This window comes from Simochromis diagramma, unplaced genomic scaffold, assembly GCF_900408965.1.
Source record: "Simochromis diagramma unplaced genomic scaffold, fSimDia1.1 OVJJ01000355.1, whole genome shotgun sequence".
NCBI classification, from domain to species: Eukaryota; Metazoa; Chordata; class Actinopteri; order Cichliformes; family Cichlidae; genus Simochromis; species Simochromis diagramma.
The window spans coordinates 1434445-1458006 of NW_024387174.1; the positions used below are offsets into that span (position 1 = coordinate 1434445).

At 40.9% G+C, this 23562-nt stretch overlaps 1 protein-coding gene across 3 annotated transcripts in view; it reads left to right on the top strand.

Annotated features, from left to right (window-relative positions):
* basp1 (brain abundant, membrane attached signal protein 1) overlaps positions 1-23562 on the top strand; it is a 63123-nt gene that overhangs the window by 31211 nt on the left and 8350 nt on the right. The window contains exon 1 of one of the 3 annotated variants that reach the window (XM_040049443.1): positions 21060-23559. The exons of the other annotated variants lie outside the window; for them this stretch is intronic. The gene's annotated coding sequence lies outside the window, so the exon portion shown is untranslated. Of the gene's footprint in view, positions 1-21059; positions 23560-23562 lie in introns of those variants that run through there. 3 annotated transcript variants of the gene reach the window in all.

A 23562-nucleotide genomic window follows, 5' to 3' on the forward strand; every position in this document is an offset into this window, starting at 1 on the left:
GCGTTAAGAAACATGAACATGCTCAAAATAACCGCACATTTGATTCCATGTTACACCTGAAGATCTGGGTCTTGTGGATCTGATTCCATTACAGTTGAAACTCTCCCATATGGAGTCCTTCAAACTGCTACAAAGAACTGCTTATATGAATAGTTTATGGGAAAGGACACATAATCATTAATATTCTGCAGTTACACCAGCTGATTTGCATTCTGATGTACCGACTGCTCTTTATTATTCTGTAGCTTTTTCTACACGATGAATATCCGTTGCTGTCCAGATTCATACCAAGCAAAATAAAACGACTTTTATTTCCTCCAGACTGGAATGTTTGCAGCTCCCAGAGGCAGCACAGGCCCTGGGGATTTGCTCCTTAGCTTGCGTGGTTCTCCTTTGAAACCAAGAGACAATATTAATAAATTGGTATTATAAATAAATTGCTTTGGCAGATTCACTGGTATGAAAACACCGGGGTGTTTTGGCTACACTTTGTAGCTCTCCTAATTGAGAGGATTCAGTGCCTTTGACAGATTGAGTGGACTGCAGTGCATTGCGCGATTTAGTAGATGGAGGGGCAGCATGCCAGACTGAAAACATTCAGAGAGTTGGCAGCATCCAGAGCTCCACTCAAAGGAAAAGGCAGTGGGTAGCTCAGCGCTTCAATTATCACTGTCTTCGTGCACTATGTTCACACTGATACGTTATTGAAGGGGATGCAGCTGTGGAATTTCTGATTTGTGAAGGCCATAATGGCTCATGTGGAGGAATTCTGCATTGTAAGCACGCTGGGTTTCTGCTGAATTACTGCTTTTTTTGTTTCTCTTTAAAAGGGCATTTTTAAAAAACGGTATTTAGGAGTTCTGCTGGAATTTCGCTTTTTGTAACATCAAATATTATGAGTGCAACGTTCAGTAGGCCAGTGAATGCAGCACTTTTGAGCTGCTCGCTTTGCCAAAACGCCATGTGTCTCAGAGATACACACAGCGGTACACGCTGGATGTGTGTATTTAAATATAAATAGCGTATATTTTCTGGACTTCATCAAGTGGTTTTTATGGTCCGAAGCAAAGCAGCCATTGCAGCCATGTTGAAGAGCCTTCAGGTGCATATTTGAGAGAACGTGAAAGACAAAATAAAAATATAAAGCTCCGAATCAGGACGCAAACTGGCAGTCTGCTTTATACTGTGAGTTCTATCTCAGTGCTTTAAAGATCACGTTTACAAAATCAAAAGAGCTGAATTTAAATTCACATATCAGCTAAAAACAAACAAACATGTACACGAAGTTCTGAGGTGGCAATGAAGTGAAACCCCTAGAATATGTTTAGTTGTGGTACCATTTATATTTAATGAACATTGCGTGAACATTTGAGGCTTTTTTCTTGCAGTAACCACCAGGGCTGAAGAAAGAAGCCAAAACAGAAGTGTCGAAAGCTGCAGTTCCTCAAACGGCCCCTTGCCTCCAAAAGTGCATCAATCCTCACAGACTCACATGCTAAAAACGCCCAACACATATTCTCTGCAGCTGTTTTCCTCCATTATGACAGCTGTACTGGTGATACATGTTTGTGTAACTTATTAAATTAAGACTTATTGTTACGCATTATTAGGGCTTTGCTGCTTTGAGCAACAAGCAGCTGTAGCTCACTACCCTTTTGGCAAGATAAGGTTTACGTGGTTACAATAAATAATGCGGCAGCAATCGACATGTTCAAATCGATGCTTCAAAGCAGACTTAAATTTAAAAAGAAAAGAATTTATGATTAAAACAGAAGTCTTATAGAAAAATGTTGCTGAGCTGAAAATGTGCAATAACCTGGCCGCAGATGATTGTTGTTTCTTTGTGTGCTTGTTTATCTGTTTAATTCCTCTATAAGGATATCTATCTGGCTTCCCCGTAAAGATGAGTCACGAGGCTGTATATAGGAAGTTGTTATCTGTGCACACAACCAGTTTCACTCCTTTCGCTGTAATGTCAGAAAGCAGTGAAACTCACGAACCTCATCCGACTCTTTGTCACTCTGACAGGCCGAACAACCAACCAGAACCAATGTCTTTATGTCTGTCTGTGCCCAGGCGACGGTGTCACATCTATTTGTCTGCAGTGTGTGTGTGTGTGTGTGTGTGTGTGTGTGTGTGTGAGTGAAAGACTCGTCAGTGTTAAACCCACAACCAACTTTATCTCCCTGTGGTCTGTGTGTTTGCTGTGTGCTCTTAGAATGTCGCCACTCTTTAAAGACACAGTGACTTGCTCTGCTCAGAAGTATTGATCAGTGTCTCACTGAAATAAAAATACATGTTTCTTACAGACTTATGTGTTTCCTTTTCAAACAAAATTAAATGTGTGGTGAATGTCTGTGCGCCCTAATTTTACCAGCTGGTCGTGCAAAGACATGCTGCAGATCTGTAACATTAGCATCAGCAAATATTAGCATAGGTAAGCTAGTTAGATTTCATAGCCAGACTTAAACATCCATCCATCCATCTTCATCCGCTTTATCCGGGACCGGGTCGCGGGGGCAGCAGCCTAAGCAAAGAGGCCCAGACCTCCCTCTCCCCAGCCACCTCCTCCAGCTTATCCGGGGGAATACCAGGCCAGCCGAGAGATATAATCTCTCCAGCGTGTCCTGGGTCTGCCCCGGGGCCTCCTCCCGGTGGGACATGCCTGGAACACCTCACCCAGGAGGCGCCCAGGGGGCATCCTTGTCAGATGCCCGAACCACCTCAGCTGGCTCCTTTCGATGACTTAAACATGTCTACACATATTGCTAACTATATGAAATTAATATTTAGATGTAGGTATTGCCACTTAGCACTAGCTAAAAAGGTAGAGTTATTTGGGGGGGTAAAAAAACAATTATCTAATAATTTAAAAAGGCAAACCTAACCAAACCACCAATAATAATAACCTCGATTTATATAGCTTATATATAGACCTTTAAAAAAAGATGTCTTGTTTAAAGTATCTCTATATTTCTCTGTCATTACTAGTTATAGTTGTGTGTCATCTGCATAACAGAGTAAATCAGTACTGCCTTTGTGGGGTTGTTTTTGTTTTGTTTGTGTTTTTTCAGGGGGAAACATGTTTGTTTCTCTAGATTTTCCACTCCACTGTTTTCCAGTACTTTCTACAATCTCCCTCCAGGAATTTTTGAGCCCTTGTATTGATTCGATGATTATTTTTGCTTATATTGAGACAATGATTGTTATTCTTTCACTGATAAATTCAGTAAAGCATAGACAGAGCATAAGGAAGCAGCACATAATATAAAAACTATTCACATAGGACTTACTTATCACTTAGCGGTTTCCTCTGATAGAAAACCAGCATTACCCTTTTCTTTATTTTTAAAAGATGAGTTATCCTGTCTCTAGTGTGGTGATGAAATATAAGCATGAAACTAACACGTTTAAAAAATAGCGCTGGTGTCTTCCTGTTGTATAAAATATTCCTGCTAAAAGCTTCTATAGGTTAGAGTGCTACATCCCCTTGGCCTTTTGAGATAATTACTTTTAGCCATGCCATTTTCTTGTGAGACAGGAGACACCCAGGGTCCTCTCAGGTCGTGTTACTGCATCGGGGTTTAAAGAAAATGTGGTCATTACTGTCACAGTTAAACAGATTGACCCGTGTGGTTTGGGCTACTTAAGGGGAATATGCACAGAAAGACTTGCAGTAAAATGGCAACCATGCAGAGGTCATGAAATTTCTATGAAGTTTTAGTGGTGACAGAAAAATCATTGAAGAAGCAAAGTGACTAACCTGAACTCAGCCTTTAGCTGTTCCAGGAGAATTTGTTTGATGGGAAGGAAATACATGTTAAAGTCAGAACAGGGGGTTTCCAGTTCCTGTGGCATTTTTATTACACACATTAAGGCTTGTCATGAACAAAACGGGTCAGCTGAGCCGTTTTAATATTTGCCGTTTCATCCACCACATTATTCTTGAGAATGAGTTCCATAAACCAATTCAGCATTTTGTTTTTCCTGATGAAAAAAATCTCACTTGAAATAATTGCAGCTAATGATAGTGTTGGCAGGAGGAAATGTTCTGTTTTGTGTGGACACGCTCCACTTTCTATTCCCAGAGACCCATGATTTCCCAGAGGATGAGAGGCCTGTGAGGACTTTGCTGCTATTTTTGGAAAAAATGATTTGGGAACATCCACTTAAGTTTAATTTTCATAAAAACACGAATAAATGCCAAATAAGTGGTTTTTTTTCCCCTTTTTAGTTGCTCTTCAGCTTTAATGAGCCAGAGGACACTAATTGAAACATTTCTCTTTCTATTTTTTTGCATTAATTAAATCTAACTCCACTAAGAAGGACGTGAGATTATTTACCGCTCTCTCGCTCCAGATTCCACCAGCGCTCGTTAACGTTTCAGCTTCATTTTCACAAGGATTCGATGTGAGAGTTACTAGAGTTTCTATTTCCAATGCCAACACTGACAGGTTCACAAAGTTCACAACAACATGAACAGGGAAGGAAAATAAGTGTTGTGAAAATCTGTTGGCAGGAGTCCAGGATAAATGATGGAAATCGCTTAAACCAAACAAGGAAGCAAGAAAGCAAACTTACGAGACGGCCCAGCAGCTTCTTCTTCAAGTTTGCATCCAGCTTCCACTTTGTATATAAAGACAAATGAAGAAGGAAGCCAACTTCCACAAACACATCACATGGTTACAGTTTATCTTCCTGATTTCCAATTCCATTTGACATTTAACACCAGCGGCCTTGACCTTTTATTCGTTATTAGGGATTGTTATTGTCACTGCGGCCATCAGTCAGACTGCAACATTTAGGACATAGGTCCGCCCTAATGTGAACACCCTGCCTGTCATCCCTTTTCCCACTAATTGGGGTCATTGGACTAATATGATACAACATGAAAATCTTTTTGGGTTCAATCTTGAATCTAACTTTTTAAATATAAACTCCAATTTATCCACCGAGGTCATAAATCAAATAGGACAAAGTTTTATTTTCCTATAGACTGAGTTAGTTTCAACCAGAGGTGCTGCCCCCTGCTGTGCGTGAGAAAGAATACAGGCTTGAGGCTCTTGTGTTCTGATTTCACATTTCACACATTTCAACATGTCCATCTTTGTCACGGCGGGACACACCTGTGTGTTTATGAAGTGGACCCAAGATGCAGACGCAGGAGAAAAATGAAGTATAACATAAAGCGCGCCTTTAATGCGGCTCAATATATTAAACAAGAAACGAGGGAAAAACTAAACTGAAACCTATACTGGGATAAACTAAGATTAACTAAGAGCATGCGAACCAATGACGTGAAACGTGAACATGAGTAAAACCTGACAAGACTTGACATGATGACAACAGATGACCCGACAAAGAACAGAAGACAGAGGACTTAAATACACGGGAGGGTAATCAGGGAAGTAGAAACGCCTGGGGAGACACAGCTGACACAAATGAACATGATGCCACAGGGGGAAGCAAAACACAACACACTGAACATGGAAACACTTGACTCTTCAAAATAAAACAGGAAACATGGAGAGACGTAGACATGAGTTTGACAACGTGGACACAACACAGACATGAAACACAGACTGGACAGGAGACATAACACAGAAACCAAGACATGGATGAAACAAAAAGCAGAATAAACCTCAGCTAAATCCTAACTAATAATAACACAAGAACTCACAATCACAAACTTAACATAAGAAACTCAAAAATACAGACTCAAAACGCTGGGTCACAAAACTTTATAATCACATAGAGGAGAAATATCAGACATTTCCCTCAGTCTGACTTTATTTTTAGCCATTTATTCTTTATTCTGTCCATTACGGCACTTCATTGAAATGATTTCGCTCTTACCTTGATCGAAAGTTTCAAGCCCAGGAGGTTTCCATCAAAACATCGTCTGTAGATTTCCCCGCAGTTCAGCGTGATGCGTCTTATCTTTGGGAAACTCCCGACAGGAATTTAAATTGAACTTCTGTCAGTTTGACTGAGATTTGGCAAGTGAATGTGTGGGAAGCAAAATCAGAAAAGAAAGAAACAACGAAATGAAAATACGAAAGGACTTTTACTTGGTGAGAAATGGAGGACTTTCTCACTTCTTTCAAGGTCTTTCATTCTTTTATAGTCACTTTACAGAGTGTTTTATTGCAAAGGTGCTACCGCTCTGACCTCTAGATTCTGTAATGCCGCTCACAGACAAAACTATCCTCAGCCAGCGTCTGGATTTTGAAGGGCAGCAGTTAAAAGCCTAAATGTAGAAGGTGGTGCTGATATGATGAGGTCACAACATGACATTTACCAGGTGACATGGGGAGGACCACTTAAAACCATTTCAGAAACAAGGAGAGGACGACAAGAGCAGATAAGCAGATAAAGTGTCTTAAAAAGCTGAAAGCTGCACCAAATAATTATAACATCCAGCCGTGATTGTAGTTTTTGCTCAGGAAGAAATCAAGCTTTAGTTTTGGTCTTTTCTTTAAAAAAACATCCCCAAATCACAACAACAGTCGCCTCAAGGCGCTTTATCTTGTAAGGCAGACCCTACAATAATAGAGAAAAACCCCAAAATCATATGACCCCCTATGAGCAAGCACTTTGGCAACAGTGGGAAAGAAAAACTCCCTTTTAACAGGAAGAAACCTCCGACAGAACCAGGCTCAGGGAGGGGCGGGGCCATCTGCTGCGACCGGTTGGGGTGAGAGATGGAAGACAGGATAAAGACATGCTGTGGACGAGAGACAGAGATTAATAACAGATATGATTCAATAAGATAAGCAAACAGACTTCTCAGCATCACAGCTTGTTAAGGCAAAGGTAGAGTCAAAAATAATTATAATTATATATTTTGTTAATGTGTTTTTTTCATGCAATCATGTGTGATGTAAGACAGTGTTGTATGCACACTCAGGTCCACGGGATCTTCCATGAAGGGTGATGCTGTTTTCCAGAAAATCTATTGGTCAGTAGGTGCTGGTTTTGTATATGCTCCCAGTGTGCACTGTAAGCATGTAACTGGTTAGAGCTGAACCACCATCTATTCTCACAGCACAGGCCTCCGTTCAGTAGGTGATAGTCACTGGTCATCCTGTATCTTAGTCCAGCCTGGTACTGTGTAGTTTCACATGTCGTTTAATGTTCATACTCAATCTGTCAATGTCACAGTTTGTTCACAATTAAAATACACCTTTATTAAAAGTATACTTTTTTCTCATCAGTGCAGCAGTAACTTGAAAAACAACAACGATAACATCATATTTATTAACTGTATAAATATTAGCCCTGAGCATTCTTGGGCTCAAACCATCTGTGATGAACTACAGATTCCATCTTTTAGTATCTGCAAATAGACAGATTCATTTCCCATAAACTGAGCTTTACTGTTGACAACTCTTTCCCAGGACATTACGATCTGTTATCATCTTAGTAAGTAAATCACTCCTTTAAACCCTTCCTGAAGGAGTCTCATGAGCAGATGATTTAGCCTTTTTATGAACTTCCTGATAAATTCTGATTCATGGTTTGTGGTATCCGGCTCAGGTGGCAGTTGTGCGGTTTGCGCCATTTTAACAGTACGAGGTGGGTGACTTTGTGACCTTATTTTGCGACTGACAGCTTACTCGACACCATCTGAACCTCACCGATGCAGTAAACGCCGCCCATCTGGTACCGCTCAAAGCAAACACCAAATATGGCGTGACCCTGGGCCCGCGCTGGAGGAGAGAGAGGCGGGGAAGAGGAAAAGTAACTTCTGTTTTACGCAGGAAGCGCCCTTGACTTATGGCTAGGAGCTGGATGACTTCAAATGAGGTTTCTTAAATATACAGAGCATCCTCTCTGTGAAATATTCACGGCTTTAAAACAAGGTCACCGGTGACCCAGTGCACCGCAAACAGCACAAAAAGGGAGGAATAAAACTCTTTAACTCCCACCCTGTGGTGTCTAGTTGAGCATATTCTACATCGCATGTTTTGTCATAAACAACCGATGACTCAGAGCAGCCCGAAGCTGAGAAATGTCAACAGGTTTAGCATCACAGCCCAAATTCACCCTCCTGCGTTTAAAGTCAGAACTCAGTGATTCAGATCAGGATTTATGTGGCTTGTGGTTTGTTTCTGGTGATAATTTAATTTAACGTGTAGCGAGTATGACTGTGAATAATTTATCTTTAAGGTAACACACTGCAAGTCTTATTTTCACCCTCGTGCACGACTCTCGTTTCTTTATGATCTACATTCTTTGTGATTTATTCTGTTTGAAATTTTAATTTACATATTTCATTTATCTTACTTGGGTTTAATCTCCTTATCAGGTGACAGAAGTTGGGCACATTTTGAGGGAGCACCCAGTCTGTGTTTGGCCTCTATCGTCCGGGGTTTCTGTCTTTTTAAACGTCTACATTTTCCTGTCCATCCAAACTCGATGCAGAGCTATCTCTCTGAATGTGAACATACAGCTTACATTTTGTAAAGGAGGGCCCCTTCTTGTTTTCTTTATGGCAACCTTCATGCTGACGGATGGCTGTGTGTGTGTGTGTGTGTGTGTGTGTGTGTGTGTGTGTGTGTGTGTGTGTGTGTGTGTGTGTGTGTGTGTGTGTGTGTGTGTGTGTGTTAGAAAAGCTGCGGGCTGGTCAGAAGTCACATATTTCTCAGCCATAACATCCACAAAGCTCATTAATAAACACTGAGTGTTGTTTATCTACGCACATATAAGTTGTGCTGCTACAGCGCGTGTGTGTGTGTGTTTCTCAGCACATGCGTCAGTGCTGTGGCCTTGTGCAGACTCACACTCTGTCACACTAATAGAGTTTCTGAATCCCTGAAACTTTCCATATATTTATGTATGCAGTACTGTCACAGTCAGGTCCTGGTGAACAGTTTGGGTTCATCTCTAACAGCTGTTGTATTTTAACCCACTTGTTTCAAAGCTCCATTTTCTTGGTTTCCATGACGATGCATCCTCACTGAAGACACAACAGCACAGGGCTGCAGACACAATCCCTGCGTCCTACTGCAAAAAAGTCGTGCCGATAAAGATGCAGGACAGTTTGTGTCAGTGCATCCAAACACATAGTTGTTGTTGTTTTGCGTGTTAGAGCTGGCTGAATAATCAGTTAAGTACATAAGTAATCACCTCAACAACTTACAGCTGCTTTAGAAAAGAGGAAGTTCTGGTTTCCCTTTTTTCACATCTTTGTATTTCTGACTCTTTTGAGCTGTTCTTATTTAATGAGATGCATTAGATGATTTAAAAACTTGTTTTTCTGTCTAAATAATATATAATAAAAAAGAAATCTCTGATGGTTAGGTTAAATGAGGGCCATCTTGGACCCAGCAGGCCTCCCAGTTTGCAGCACGCTGCTGAAATCTGGGATTTAAAATCCTTAGTCATCATGGTTGTTTTGAGATTGGTTATTAAATCACTTGTATTAGATCTCATTTTCCCATGAAAAGTCAAGCGTAATTTATTCTGTTTAAACAGGGTGGGAACAAATATCCTGTGATTGAATTGTGTTGACAAGTTATAATGGCGTTTTGCATTAAAATGTCATTTAAAAATACATTTAAAACAAAGCCAGTAACAGATTAGCACTACAAGAACCACACATGCCCCAAACATCAGCTGTTCGTGCACCACTGTTCTCCTTATGTGTGAACGGATTGGCATCTGATCTTAATTTCTTGGAAACCTTTCAGTTTAATTTTTCTTTGTTTGTACAGTATTTATTATGTTTATGGTTTTGGCATAAGCAGCTTTTCCATCAGGCCACCCAGGAAATGGATGCCTGCCAAACAGCAGCCCCTTATTGCCTCAAATTAAACCTGTCTGCATCAAAAAGTAAATGGTTACAATAGCCATAGCTAAACTGTGAAGTCGTATTTAAATTTTAACAGGCGTCTCGGGGATACTCTGTTTACATGCAGATGTTGTGGCTGGAGCACACCGCAATTCTGGAAAGCAATGCATTAAGCTGGCTCGGGCTCTCACTCATATTCAGTGTGTTAGCATCATTTTCTGGTGGACTGTGACAGGTTGGCAACACACAGGAAAATACAAATAGGGCACAAAATGTAAATCTAGCATGCAATTACAAATAAACATATTTACAGCCACCTTCAGTGGTCTGTATAGCTCACTTTATGACAACAATATGAAATTAATTTCTATATAAATTTGCTAGTTCGAATCCTCTATGTCCTCTGTAGTTTATGCACTAATTTATAAGATGAGAAAAATGAGGTTTGTAAGTCTGCGAGTTTTGCACAGCAAGTCTATAAATGCAGATTGCTAACCAAGCCAGATAGCATTAGCTGATAACAGTCCACCCCCTCTACCAAATATGATTACTTCTGGGAACAGTGCTGAGTAATATCTTGATTGCCACTTACATCTTTGATATATGGTTCTGATATTTGTGGGACTAAACCAGGGGTGGCCAACTCCAGGCCTCGAGAGCCGGTGTCCTTTAGGTTTTAGATGTGTCCTTCATCCAACACAGCTGATTCAAATGGCTAAATGACCTCCTCAACATGCCTCGAAGTTCTCCAGAGGCCTGATAATGAACTAATCATTTGATTCAGGTGTATTGACCGAGGGTGAGATCTAAAACCTGCAGGATGCCGGCTCTCGAGGATTGGAGTTGGACACCCCTGGACTAAACACTCAACTTTAGCATTGATTTGGTTTAAGTTAGATAGAGGGATAGTGGATATATTAGACAAAGGATGTTGAAGATGGAGCTGCTGAACAGGAGGAAAGAGTGACCTCAGAGGAGGTTCATGGATGTGCTGAAGGAGGACAGTGTGGCAGAAAAACGTGCTAGAGTTAGGGCGATGCGGAGGCACATAACGTGCTGTGGCAATCCATATAGGAAACACCCAGAAGCGTCAACACAATAGGTGTCATTTTTCTGTATTTTTGCATACAGTCCAGAACATGTTGTAGGGTAAATGTTGAAACTGATAGTGAAAAACTAGAAAAGGAATATAGAGCCAGTAAGTGTCATCAGTGTAGAGAGGACACGTGTGGGTGGATAACAAAAATATTCTAACAAGAATTTAAAATGTTAAAAAAAGAAGAAGGAGGCGGCTTGGCTTTGGTTTTAAAATAAAAACGTATTTTTAACTGTCGTGGTTACGTGTATTTATGATTTGACTGTTGGGAATTCCTCATGAATATCTAACGTTAATCATTTTATGCTGCAGGTTGTTGTTTTCTCTATGGCAACCTTCATGCCGACGAATGGCTGTGTGTGTGTGTGTGTGTGTGTGTGTGTGTGTGTGTGTGTGTGTGTGTGTGTGTGTGTGTGTGTGTGTGTGTGTGTGTGTGTTGAAATTGGATCCATTCCCTGTCGGAGGAAATACAGCAGTCTGATTTCCTGCCAATAAACTGCAGTTATGTTCTGGTTGCACTGCAGTCTTTCTATCCACATCTGCAATGAGCTGCTGGTACTGCTCATAAATATATGTAAATGCACTTGTAAACAGTACACACACATTTTTCATGCACTCTGTGTGTGTATGTGTGTGTGCAGAGTTCGACAAATCACCTGCACACACGCAGATTTGCGCACAAATATTAGAATTACACGGTGGTGAAATGAGTTTTGCCATTCAGAATAAAAAAGCATGTAACACTAACATAATGAGAATGTACAAGGTCGCATTTAAAGCCCTCTGAGATGCTTGGAAACAGCCATGCATGTTAAAGAGTAAAACTTGACGTGTTGTTTAATCATCTCGACAGCTGTGCTTGTTAATAAGGAGACTTTTAATGTTCATGCAGTTCAGTGAGAGCTGCTGCATCGATAATCAGTTTTAATCCTAAGTACAGTTCATCACAGCATATTTACATTTTGGCAAGTCTATGGAAATATAAGCAACAGGAGTTGATGAAGTCCTCTGAAAAACTTTTAATTCTCTATGGACCAGACATAAAACGTCTCAAATTCTGGTAATTGCAAACGTTAAATGTTTTGATTTGAAGCTGCTATACATTCAAGTCTGGTTAGATACAGGCCCAAACACAAAGGATGTCAAATGATGTCCTGCATGGCCATAAGAAACCAGGTTGAAAGTTGAAATCTGTCCACTCTGACCTTCTGATTTCCCTCCCAGAAGCACTAAAGCTGCAATTCCTTAAGTCACTTAAGGTCTTTATCACATACACAGACACACACACACACACAAAGGTCTTTATGAATTTTGATTTCTAAATTGAAATCATCTGTATGTCTGTTAGGAGTCTGAAGGGTAGCACTGGCGCTTGCCAGTATGTTTTGTTGTTGTTAGTTTTGCTGACACTGTTGTTTTGCATGGGTGGAGACAATTTCTGTTCTATAATGGTGGTTCAGGTTTTTAAAAATTAATTCATTAATTAAAAGAATGAACTGAAACTTGGATTGGACGTAAGATGTTATCTTGAGGTCTAGGTTTGAAAAATATGTTGTAAAAGGAACTTCTTTTATTCATTTTCTGTCACATAGATATATTGAACAGATGCCTGTAAATAATTAGTTTGTACATTTCTTTCTACATTTGGCTCTGTCACATGTCAGAGAGTCAATATCCTCAATATGGTCATCTCAGTCATACTGGTTGTGAGTACAGAACCTCCACCCACCTGCTGTTTAACTGCTGTTTTTTGTAAGAGACAACCATTAGAAGAAGACTTCCTGTTAAAAGGGAGATCTTCCTCCCCACCATCAGAAACACCCTTCCTCACAGAGGGTCATCAGACCATTTAGGTTGTCTTATGTTGTAGGGTGCTTTGCTTTCAATATAAAGCATCTTCAGTGACTGTATAATTTAAAGCACTTTGAATTGAAGACAATTTAATGAATTATTCATCAAGTTTATTGGTAATAAGCATTTAACCATCAGCCACATCTATCCCAGCCTTAACTTTGGTGTTTTTTTACCTGCAGTTCCTTAAACTAACGATCGCTAGGATGAGGTTTTTGTTAAACAGCAGATGTTTATGCTATGTGTTGGAATTATGGGCTTTTATTTTAATACTTCTTATTGCGCCTGCCATGAATATCGCTTATTTATTGTGGACAAAATTTCTGGCTGATGCAGAAAGAGCAAATATAGGAAAAGTAAGAGACTTCGTGATATCTGTGGAGGGAAAATACAAAGTTTCTAAAAACCTTTGTCAGACAGGTTTAATACTGAATGAGCTGCAAGAACTAAATATGGAAATTTTGGAAATGTGCCATCACTCGCCTACATATTTGTGGACGATAAAGAGGCACTTGCATTAACTCTGACGTGTTTGCCATTGAAACCAAGCCTTCAGCCTATATAGATAAGCTGCATATTTGCTTTTGAAATGCATGTTTGTCAGCTCTCCTGTGTCTTATCTTTACAATATGTTGTACTTAGCGCAGGTGAAGGTAAACAATGACAAAACCATCAAGCACAGCTCGTGTTTAAAAGTCAACACTTTTCAGCTTGTAGTGAAAAAGTTTTTTTTTTTTCCTTTCTGTCCACTGATATCTTATCGTTAAAAAAGGATCTAATTTAACTGGTGCAAGTTTAAGTGGTTGCTTGTCGGTGCTAACTGAAATTTTATTGTGTTTCATGGTACCACGACCATAAAAACCCGATTCAAGGATGTCTTCCTCGGACACGTCTGCCAAAAATTGTTGCAAAAGGTCTTTTCAGATGCTAAGAAAGACCAACATCTGAGAGCAGAGTCTAAAGCAAGCCCTGGATTGGGAGCTGTTTCATGCCTACTCCTGTGTTTGTAATCCCTCCCTGTACGCTCACTAGGTTTGACCTGGAGTACAGTTATCGCTTGCATTTCTGACAGCCTTGCACTGCAGTTTTATTCCCAATAAAATTCACCATTTCCCTCTGCAGCCATTTTACTCAGTTCCTGATCAGTTTTGTTCTCTTGCAACAGATTCAGAAATGTTTTGAATGATTTAAGTCTGTCGTGGTTTTATACTGTATTTCTGCTTGCTCCAATAAAGTCAGTCCACTTTGTTTCCCACAGATTTAAAACTGATTTCTGCTTGTAGTGGTAGAAGGGAGATGGTAGAAGAAAGGGGGTGTAAGTGTTCACAGTTATATGACGTGTCTGCCATTTCTCCTTTGCAAATATTTATTTGTGACACAAAGAGCTGCTCTTATAAACTGGATGAACTTCGGCGCCACCATCTTAGACAGCAGCTAGGAACAGAGGAGCTTGCTGCGCTCTGCAGCCGGAGTGAACCAAGTTCTCCACCTCTGATAGCTTATCGTAGCCCTCAGGCTCACAGCTGATCTCCAGGAGAAGGACTACCATTTCCAGCTTCAGTAAAGATAGCGGAGTTGGAGTATGCTCCACCACTGTTTGAGATATAGTAGGGGCAGTGCATTCATTAGATTCTCGTGTTGCTCGGACTATTCTGAAGCCAAAACCTACTGAGTCATTCTGAAGTGTGATGATTATTTGTTTCACTTTTGTAACTGTGAATATCTGCTATATATGACTTCTATAAATAAGCTGAAGATAAAGCTGTTCATTTTGAAACTGTCACCTGAAGGTGATTCATTATACTTATTGCTATATCCATATTTTTATTGTTGGATTCTGCTAGAGTTGTTTTGCATGACTCTTATATACACTTCGGTCATTTTTAATATGGGTATCAAGCATCGTAACAGTATGTATATGACAGAGAACAAGCAAAAGCAGAACAAGTGCATTTAACCTTTTGAGAAGATCCAGACTTTGTATGAAATGACTTTGACAATTTTTATTGGAAAATCTGCAACCTTGAGTGATTTCTTTATGCTATGTTCAGGATAAACTTTCCAAAACCTCCCGTTACACATACTAACTATCTCCTACTTGCAGTCAACACTATCTGGATCAGCTGTGAGCTAATGGAGCTAAAGTCTCACATGTGAGCTCTTAACTTGGACTCAAAAGCCGGAGACCAAAGGTTGAATGTTATACATACATTTTCCAGACTGATTATGGTTCCACACAACCTTTGAAACTGCACCCTACTTGTCAGCTATCGGGATTGTGTTGAGTGCTTCAAGTTCAATAGTGGTTTGAGTGGCGGTATTCATGCAACCCACAAGGATCTCCAAAGATATTTCTACTTGCTGTGTGTGGATTTCTGAGGGTGTATTGAAGACGCCTTTGTTCCTGTAGGCCCCCATAGTTCTCCACGCTGCTAAATCATTGAAGTCCCATTTAGCATGTTATGATGTTTGAACAAGGCAGGAAAGTTAAATCGATGCACATTCTGTAAAAACTCATCCCAAACATGTTTTTCTTGTGAAAGTGTCAAGACTTATATTGACACACACTGTAAGGTTCTTTATAGCAGCTGAGCTGACTGAACAGTACATACAGAGAGTCATTATAGACTTTCCTCCCACAGTGCCGGTTTGTTAAAGTAGCTGGAACCGGAAAGGTGTTCTTTGGCATTTGTGCCATTGTGTCCCTCCTAACTCCTAAAGAAACCATTGGTGTCACATTTAAACTCACTAAGTAATCCTCATTTCCTTTGGCATCCATCTATATCTTAGCCTGAAACTCTTTCTTTACACATCAAAGCTTTCTTTGATCTCTAAACCTAACCAGTGACTGAAGGTGAACACCCAACAAACTCATTGATGTGGTCATAAAATGTGAAACTTCCAGACTTCAAATTAAGAGTTCTTTGGAATTAAAACGACGATTGTCATCTTTTGGTGTCTAATATCGTCCCAAAATCTTTCTGGTATGTATTTCTTCTACACCATCAACATCTGGCGCCTTGGGATGAGAACGTGTCCTCGATGCGATGCTGCGGCTACCTCACAAGAGCAATCCGGTCATTCGTTCAGGTCTTATGTACTCAACAATCATGTATTTAGGAGCTTTGATTTGACTTTCTTACACGTCAACAGGTTTGAAATGTCCCAAGTCTTCAGCTGTAAAAGTAAGGATAAGCAACATTTGAAGTTAAACTCCTGAAGTTAAACATTTGATGTGGAGAAAATTTACTCCAGAAATATTTGAAATATCATTTTAAATGTTTCGGATAGATCAGATAAAAGCAAAAGGTGACCTCGTCTGACAAAACATCTGTATTTGATGTCCAGGGATGAGAAGGCCTTGCAGAAACTGGTGAAACTGGAGTAATGATTGGACTCATGTAAGGTTGGTCAGATGAAGGATTCTCCGTGCTTTCTCTTTATGTTAACAGTATAGCTTGTCAACAACAAGTTGTGACAGTTAGACTTAATTCATGTTGTGTCCCAGAGACCATGCGGGGGGCAGTCGGTTCATGCTTTTCACTCAGTTCCTCACCGGGCTGCAGACTGAAGCACGTCCCTGTGGACATCACAGCTCACAGGCTGATCCACCTGAGGCTCTTTAGTATTGTCAGCATTTGGTTTGAATGCCATCACATGAATGAATTTCTCCAGAATGAATTCCAAATAGGAAAGACAGTCATTTGTATTCATACAGAAATCACTGAAGTCCTGAGTGTGGCTGAGAATGACTCAGGCAGAGCTCCTCTGAGGCAGACCGGTCAGACATAACTGTCTGTGTCTGGCTGCTGAGGTGGTGGATTTGAGATCATGTAAATATCAAACACGCCTTGGGGTTCAGTGACGAGCCGCTGTCTTTCGTCCTTGGATCTCCTCAAGTCTCTTATCTGTCTGTGAAAACAGAGCAAGTGGCCAAGGCAGCGAAGGCGTCTGACAAATCCAATCAGTCATACTCACCGCAGGGTTGGTAGAACTGACTCTTTTTACAAGTAGCCTCAGTAACCAGGTGCAGTGCTGTGTTCATGTGCCGTTATGCACTCAATAACCTCATAACATCTTCAGGCTAGAGGCTATGACAGTACATTTCTGCTTTGTCGCCTTAAGTAGTTTTATCTTTCTGCATTTGTTGTCATTCACACCAGTAGACTTTTGGGTCTACTGGTGTTTTTGATAGCTTGACAGATTTTTGTAAAATATTCCTGTCATACTCTTGCAGCGATATGACTTGTTTTTCTACTCTATAATCAACAGCTGCGTCTGAGTCATTTTGGCCGCCTCCTGTGGCAGTACTGCAACACAAATCATTTCTGAGAGCAGTGCGTCTGACAGAGGTGAAAAGTGTAAAAGCAACAACTTTACAAATGATCAAAGTCAGGTCAAAGCGGGTACGAAGGGAAATCAGATGATGATGGGACACAAACAACAAGCTGTGCCTCACTCACTGCTAGAAAAGATGGAGTTTCCACATTACAGGACGCACTGACATAACCTATGCCAGCTCCAACACCGTGGCTTCAAGTATCTGCTAACAGAGAGTAACACAGTTAAATTAATTAGCTGCATTCCTCTCTTTGAGGACAAGAGAGGGAATCATTCTTTTATCTGCAACGCAGCATGATGTCTTTGTAAAGCACATCCAAGAACATAGATTTACTGAACTGGAATTTGTTAGAAAAACAATAAATGACATTTTTTTCAAGGTACTTATGTCAAGATTTCATTTGAATCAACTCTCCTGACCAGTTTGTAATTTAGCCAAAAACAAAGAAAAGCTGTGAGAATTAAAGATGTGAAATATTTAATATTGGGGGGGTCCTGATGGGAAGGGGCAGTTTGTTCTCCAGTTTAGGAGCAGTCACAGCAAAGGCCTGGTCTCCTCTGTGCTTTAATCTGGGCCTCGGGACAGCTCGGAGCATTTGATCCACAGACCTCAGTGATCTTGCAGGAGTGTACCAATTCAAAAAATCAGAAAGGTATGAGGCTAACAAAAAAATGCCAGAATTATTCATGAGCTTTTGGTTAAATGCCACTAAAGCCTTTGATTCAAACCAAACCTTTAATCAAATGGCCTCCAGGTTATCAGTCAATGTACAGACAAGCGTTGGGGAAAGAGCGAAGTCCAGAAAAAGACAAAAGGTCGTTCTCAGGGAGCGTTGACTAGAAACTCATGGAAAGTAACACTTTCCAAACAGAGGGGAGAAAAGGCTGCAAACTTGACAGTTAATTGAAAGCTTGACTCTGAGGGACACCAGACAATCTGGTAAGTGACAAGGGGAAATGGGGGGAGTATATCTGGGGGGGAGGTTGATTGGGTCACCGCTGACAGTTGGTGAATGAAATGGAACGGCAAACTTTGAAAAACAGCAGAAGAATTTAAAGGTCAAATGCAATCAAGCACTTGGGTTCCAAAATAAAACAGGAAGTGACTAAACAGAAACTGTGGTTACATCAGCTGTCTTGGTAAATGTATGTATTGCAGGGAGCTGTGGGTAATTTGCTGGAGCCGCTGAAACTTTGTGAGCACCTGTTTCATCACTTAACAGAGCCTGAGAGGCTGACCTGGATGTGTCACACAGCAGTAAAATCTTTTCAATGTTTTACAGGAGAAACAAGGCCAGGGGCTTTGCCACGTTGCACAGTAAATCAGGATGGAATGACAAAATTATTACAGGCCGGTGCATACAGAAAGGACAAGTCTGTATTATAGTTTCTTAGAATGAAATGAGAAAAGAAATCAAAAACAGAAACAGGGAAATAATTGTGCTCATAAGACAAGCCTGCAGGCTTTATTTTATTTGCTGCTTCTGATATTTCGTTCCATCAGCAGCAAATGAAGCTGCAGTTTTTCTTTTATCTCTCCCGGGCTCCCTTTTTACTTCTACAGAGGAGTAAATCACAAGGGAATGACCAAAAATACAGCTCGTATGGTTGATACTGTAATCGATGCACCAGTTAAGACAGGGTCACTTTTGTAAAACAAATTACAAAACAGTTAGCCGGGTTTTTTTATAGGTCCGACACCCCTTCCAGCCTCTCTCCCATGGCTCTCTGAGATTTGTTTTGCCAGAGATCTCTTCCTACTAAAAGGGAGTCTTCCTCCCCACTGCTGCTAGGTGCTTCCTCAAAGGGGATGGTCGGATCATCAAGGTTCTCAAATCTTTCCAGTTCAATACAAAGATCTCTGAGACTCAGCACAGTGTTGTGAACACCTTCAGTCATGCATTTTGAAAACAATAATTTTCATTCGTAGATTCATGAAAAATAACATCTGACTGTTTCCAAGGTCATCATTCGAATCCAACTGTTTGAAACGTGCAGGAACGTGACAAGCAGAGAATTTGTGACGAGTCGCTTCCCTTCCACACAAACTTGCGCCAGCTTTTGCAGACATGGAGGTCATGTGAACATCTGAGGAGGAGAGGATTTAGCAGAGCAAAATGCCACTTAATCCACAGAGATGGACATAATCGCTTTCAGTTCTGTTTTGTTTTGTCTGCCGTTGCTTTCCTCCGCAGCCAACAAAGCGTCGGGATGGATTTTGTATTCAGTATTAAACGTCTCGGTAAGAAGCGTCTCAAAGCGTCTCGCTGGCTTTAATCTCTGCTGAGTGCGTCCTCTGACTCATAAGCAGCAGCTGAACACACAGCGGCCCTCTGTGGTCCCGCTGCACTGATCAATAACCATTTCCAGCCCAGGAGTTTTCTCAAGCTCTGTCAATTTGAGGATTGATTGTCTAAACAGGACTGAATGTGAGTGTGTGTTTATTCATGCCTGCGCATGTGTGTTTATCATTTGTTTCAATGCACATGTTTGTGTGCGTGTCTTCAGCCTGAGGCCAGAATAAGCAGTGGGCAGTTTGTGTGTACTCTGGGTAATTAAACTGCTCTCCAGAACAAAGTGACGACTTTGTTTAGATCGGATCCTGCCTCAGTTTAAAACCCAAAATGATCCACTCTCTGCTGACAAAATAAACAGTGGCTCAATTACAGAAGTTAGAATAAGCAGTAATTCCTCTTTTAGTAAACTTTAATTGGGTTTTGCAGTTATCGTTTTAATTTGGAATTATAAGTAAGTAAAACTTTATTTATACAGCACCTTTCAAGATAAAAATCACAAAGTGCTTCACAGAAGCTAAAACCTAAAAATAAAAATCAACTAAAAGCAAGTTTAAAAAGATGAGTTTTTAGCTGTTTTTTAAAAGCGACCACTGAGTCCACAGATCTCAGGCTCAAAGGGAGAGAGTTCCACAGTCTGGGGGCCACAGTTCCAAAAGCTTTGTCGCCTTTTGTTTTCAGCCTCGTGTGCTGGACAGCAAGCAAGCCCTGGTCACATGACCTCAGGGACCTGCTGGGAATGTATGGATGCAAAGGTTCACTTATATATGTTGGTGCTTGTCCATGCAGGGCCCTGAAAGTCAAGGTCAAAACCTTAAACTGGATCCTGAATTTAACGGGGAGCCAGTGCAGCTGAATCAGCAGGGGTGTGACGTGGGAAAACTTGGAGGACTTGGTCAGAAGCTTTGCAGCAGCGTTCTGAACAACTTGCAGACGCTCCAAAGAGGCTTTACATAAACAAGTAAACAAAGAATTACAGTAGCCCAGACGAGATGAAACAAATGCATGAATGACAATTTCATAAGACATATGATACATGTCTGTCTTAAATACGTTTATTACAGAATAAAGACTTTCACCCAAAGTCACCTGCTACAGTGTATCTCATGTCCAAGGCATGTACGAAATGAGCATGAGTGTTAATGACAGTATCATCAGCATACAGGTGTATATATGCTTGAAAGTTCTTACACAAGCTTTTTTAAAAGAAATTAAAGCAAAATTGTTTCTATTAGTTAGTTACGGTGTTGTTGGAGAGTCCAACATGTACCTTGTATGAGTGCTGTTGTCTTTCTATCTGTTCTATTAAACAATTAATTGTTTAATGTCTTCATATAGAAAAATATTTCATTAAGCAGTGTACCGAAGCTAACTTGACTAGTTTCGTAGAACTTAGAATAAACACATCTTATATTTCATATATATTCTCTATATGTAGCACCTTTGGACATTATTTTTTAATTTTGCCTCAGACACATGAAAATAACCACACAGCTGGAAGCTACAGTAAAATGAAAAGTGTTTACTGTTGGACAAAAATAGCCGTAGCCGCTGGTCCTGCTGTAGCTTTGACACACGTTGTGCAAATTCAGTCCATTCAGGCTGAAATAAAAGAGCAGAGCGTGTGGTGGGAGTGAAGGGAGAACATACTTTTGCAACATCTTTAACTCGAATGTGGAAGTGCTCGTCAAGATCTGGGGTACTGAGCTTTTAAAATAGCCCAGTGCTGTGGGAAAATCGTATCGGTGCAATGTGAAAATTTTGTCTCTTAAAACCCTCGTCATGGACTCCCATCTGTCACTTCAGCCACTTGAATACCTCGACTCAGGCTCCTCTGACTGTGCACTCCCAGCATCCTCCGCTCCCTTCTCTTTCTTCCATCTCAGCGCAGAGAGCTTTTTTTTCATTTATTTGTGTCTGTGTGTGTGATTGGGCCAAATTTTCTGCTCCAGTTTTTCTGCCTGTCCGCTCAGCCTCCTGCACTCTCCTGCTGCAGATTGGTGAATCAGTCATTTTAAATCAGCAAGCTGGATGGCAGCGGGAGGCAGTGCTCAGGCCTGTGTTGTGAATTATAGTGTTACATTCGTGTAAAATTTATTCATGAACACACATGGCCGATACTTCACCTAAACCACCCATTTCTCAAACTGTTGTTGGGCATTTGTTGGACCAGTGACAAATTATAGTAAAAATTACGACCCTTGACCCCCTACAGAAGGTTTCTGTCGGCACAAGAAAAGTAGCATGGGCGGGAATAAAAGTCTGACTGAACGAGCAGCAACAGAGTCTAAATCCACAGCAGTCCGGCTGAATTAGATAGCTGCAGCAGCTTGTTGCATACTCGTAGATCTGTTCAGTCTGATGGCGCAGAACTGTTTTAAAATGGAGGTCAGTGTGACATAGGACGAGAAGCTGCTGTTATTGTCCTCAGGGAGAGGATGCTATCTCTGTCAGTGTGTCCTGTGAAACCAGAACTGTGTCCTCAATGTCAGTTTCACTGGAAAAACAGCAAGTGATGCAATCACTACAATGCATTTTTCTCCTTAGAGTCAGTTTTTTTTTTCCTTTTGTGTCACATACGGTATCTAATTTATAGGATTTTTTTTTTTTGCATCATCTGATTAGCTTCAGTGTACATACAATTTAAAAGAAAACTGAATAAAATATTCTGTAGAGGGCCAGAACTACAAATAAACTGCAGAGGAGAAAAATTAAATAATAAACAAATTAATAAATAAGACATTTAATGAATCACAAAGCAAAAATTAACTAATGCAAAACAGAAATTGTCAGAATTCTTTGAACTTTTAATGAAATGTAAGAGATAAAAATTAGAAGGAAACAAGTTAATAACATGAGGGGAACTAGTGGAATCTATTTAATGGGGACTACTGTACTTTTTTTTGTACCTTAGTCATTCTTGTCCTTCATCCTGCACAAAAAAGTTCATTTTCTTCACTTTAATAAAGGTTAAAAACACCAAACTGCCATTAGTGCTCATGCAGTTCTTCCTGTTTTCTGCTGTCAAGCTGATTTCCCAGCAGAGTGAGCGTCCGAGCAGGACAGGGCGTCGGACAGTGACAGCTTTAACCTTTAACGTGTCATCTTGGATGGCAGGAACGCAGAACCTGCCAGGCCGGCAGGTTCACTGCTGCTCTCAGGGCGCGGATTCACGGAGACCCTGGGACCTCCTGGAGACCGCCATCTGCTGGACCGGAGGGACAAAAGAGGGACTTCAGATATTTAGTAGATAGGAATACAGTATCTCTTTAGAACTGCCACATTTTATACATGTCTGATCCAGGTGGCATTATGTGGAGACTGTAGCTGAAGCATAAAGGAGCAAAGATGTGGAGAAAAGTGGAGGCTGGAGCGATGATGCAGAGAAAAAGTGGAGCAGAGCTGAGCAGTGGTGTCGATGTGTGGGCGTGACAGATGACTCGCCAGAGATGGTGAGAGCTGGAGAAGCTCAGCCATCTGCTCCTTCAGGGACTTCTGCTCATCCTAAACCTCTCTGCCACCTTTTTGACTCGCCAGACACGGACATGATCGTCACTTAATAATCTTTAAATGCTTTTTCGCCGTGCGCCGCTGCCGTAATCAATCGTGGGTATTGTTAACTCAGCAGCTCGAGAGGCTGAGGGATTGGAGAGTCTGTGGCTAAAGGAGGCAACTGCTGAACACAGTGGGGAATAGTAGAAGAAGAAACGCGCAGGTGTGTTAATCTTGGGTGTGTGCAGTCTCAGGAAGAATAAATGGACCTTAGAAAGATGCATCGACGTTCGCTGAGGTCTCTACGGGCTGCTTTTTAAACATGCTGACTGCGGGTCTTTTATGGGATTTCAATAGCGTCTTTAATTTGACTTTAGCTGAGCTTGAAAGCCTTTTTTTGCTGTTTGTCAGCATCTTCTGGAAACAAATGTACAGTGGCGAAGACTGAACAATTCCAGTAACTTGAGAGTAAAATTACACTCTTCCCTTTCCCCTCACCCAACCATCTGCGGCATATGGCCGTCCCCTGCATGAGGCTTCTTCCTGTTAAAAATGAGTTTTTAACTCCCCACTCTTGGTCATGAAGGATCATCAGATTATTCAGAGTCCTGGGATGACTCCTGTTGGGCAAAGATAAAAGAATCCAATGATGGCAATTTGTTGAGCGACTGTAGGAGTCCCCAGATGTAGTG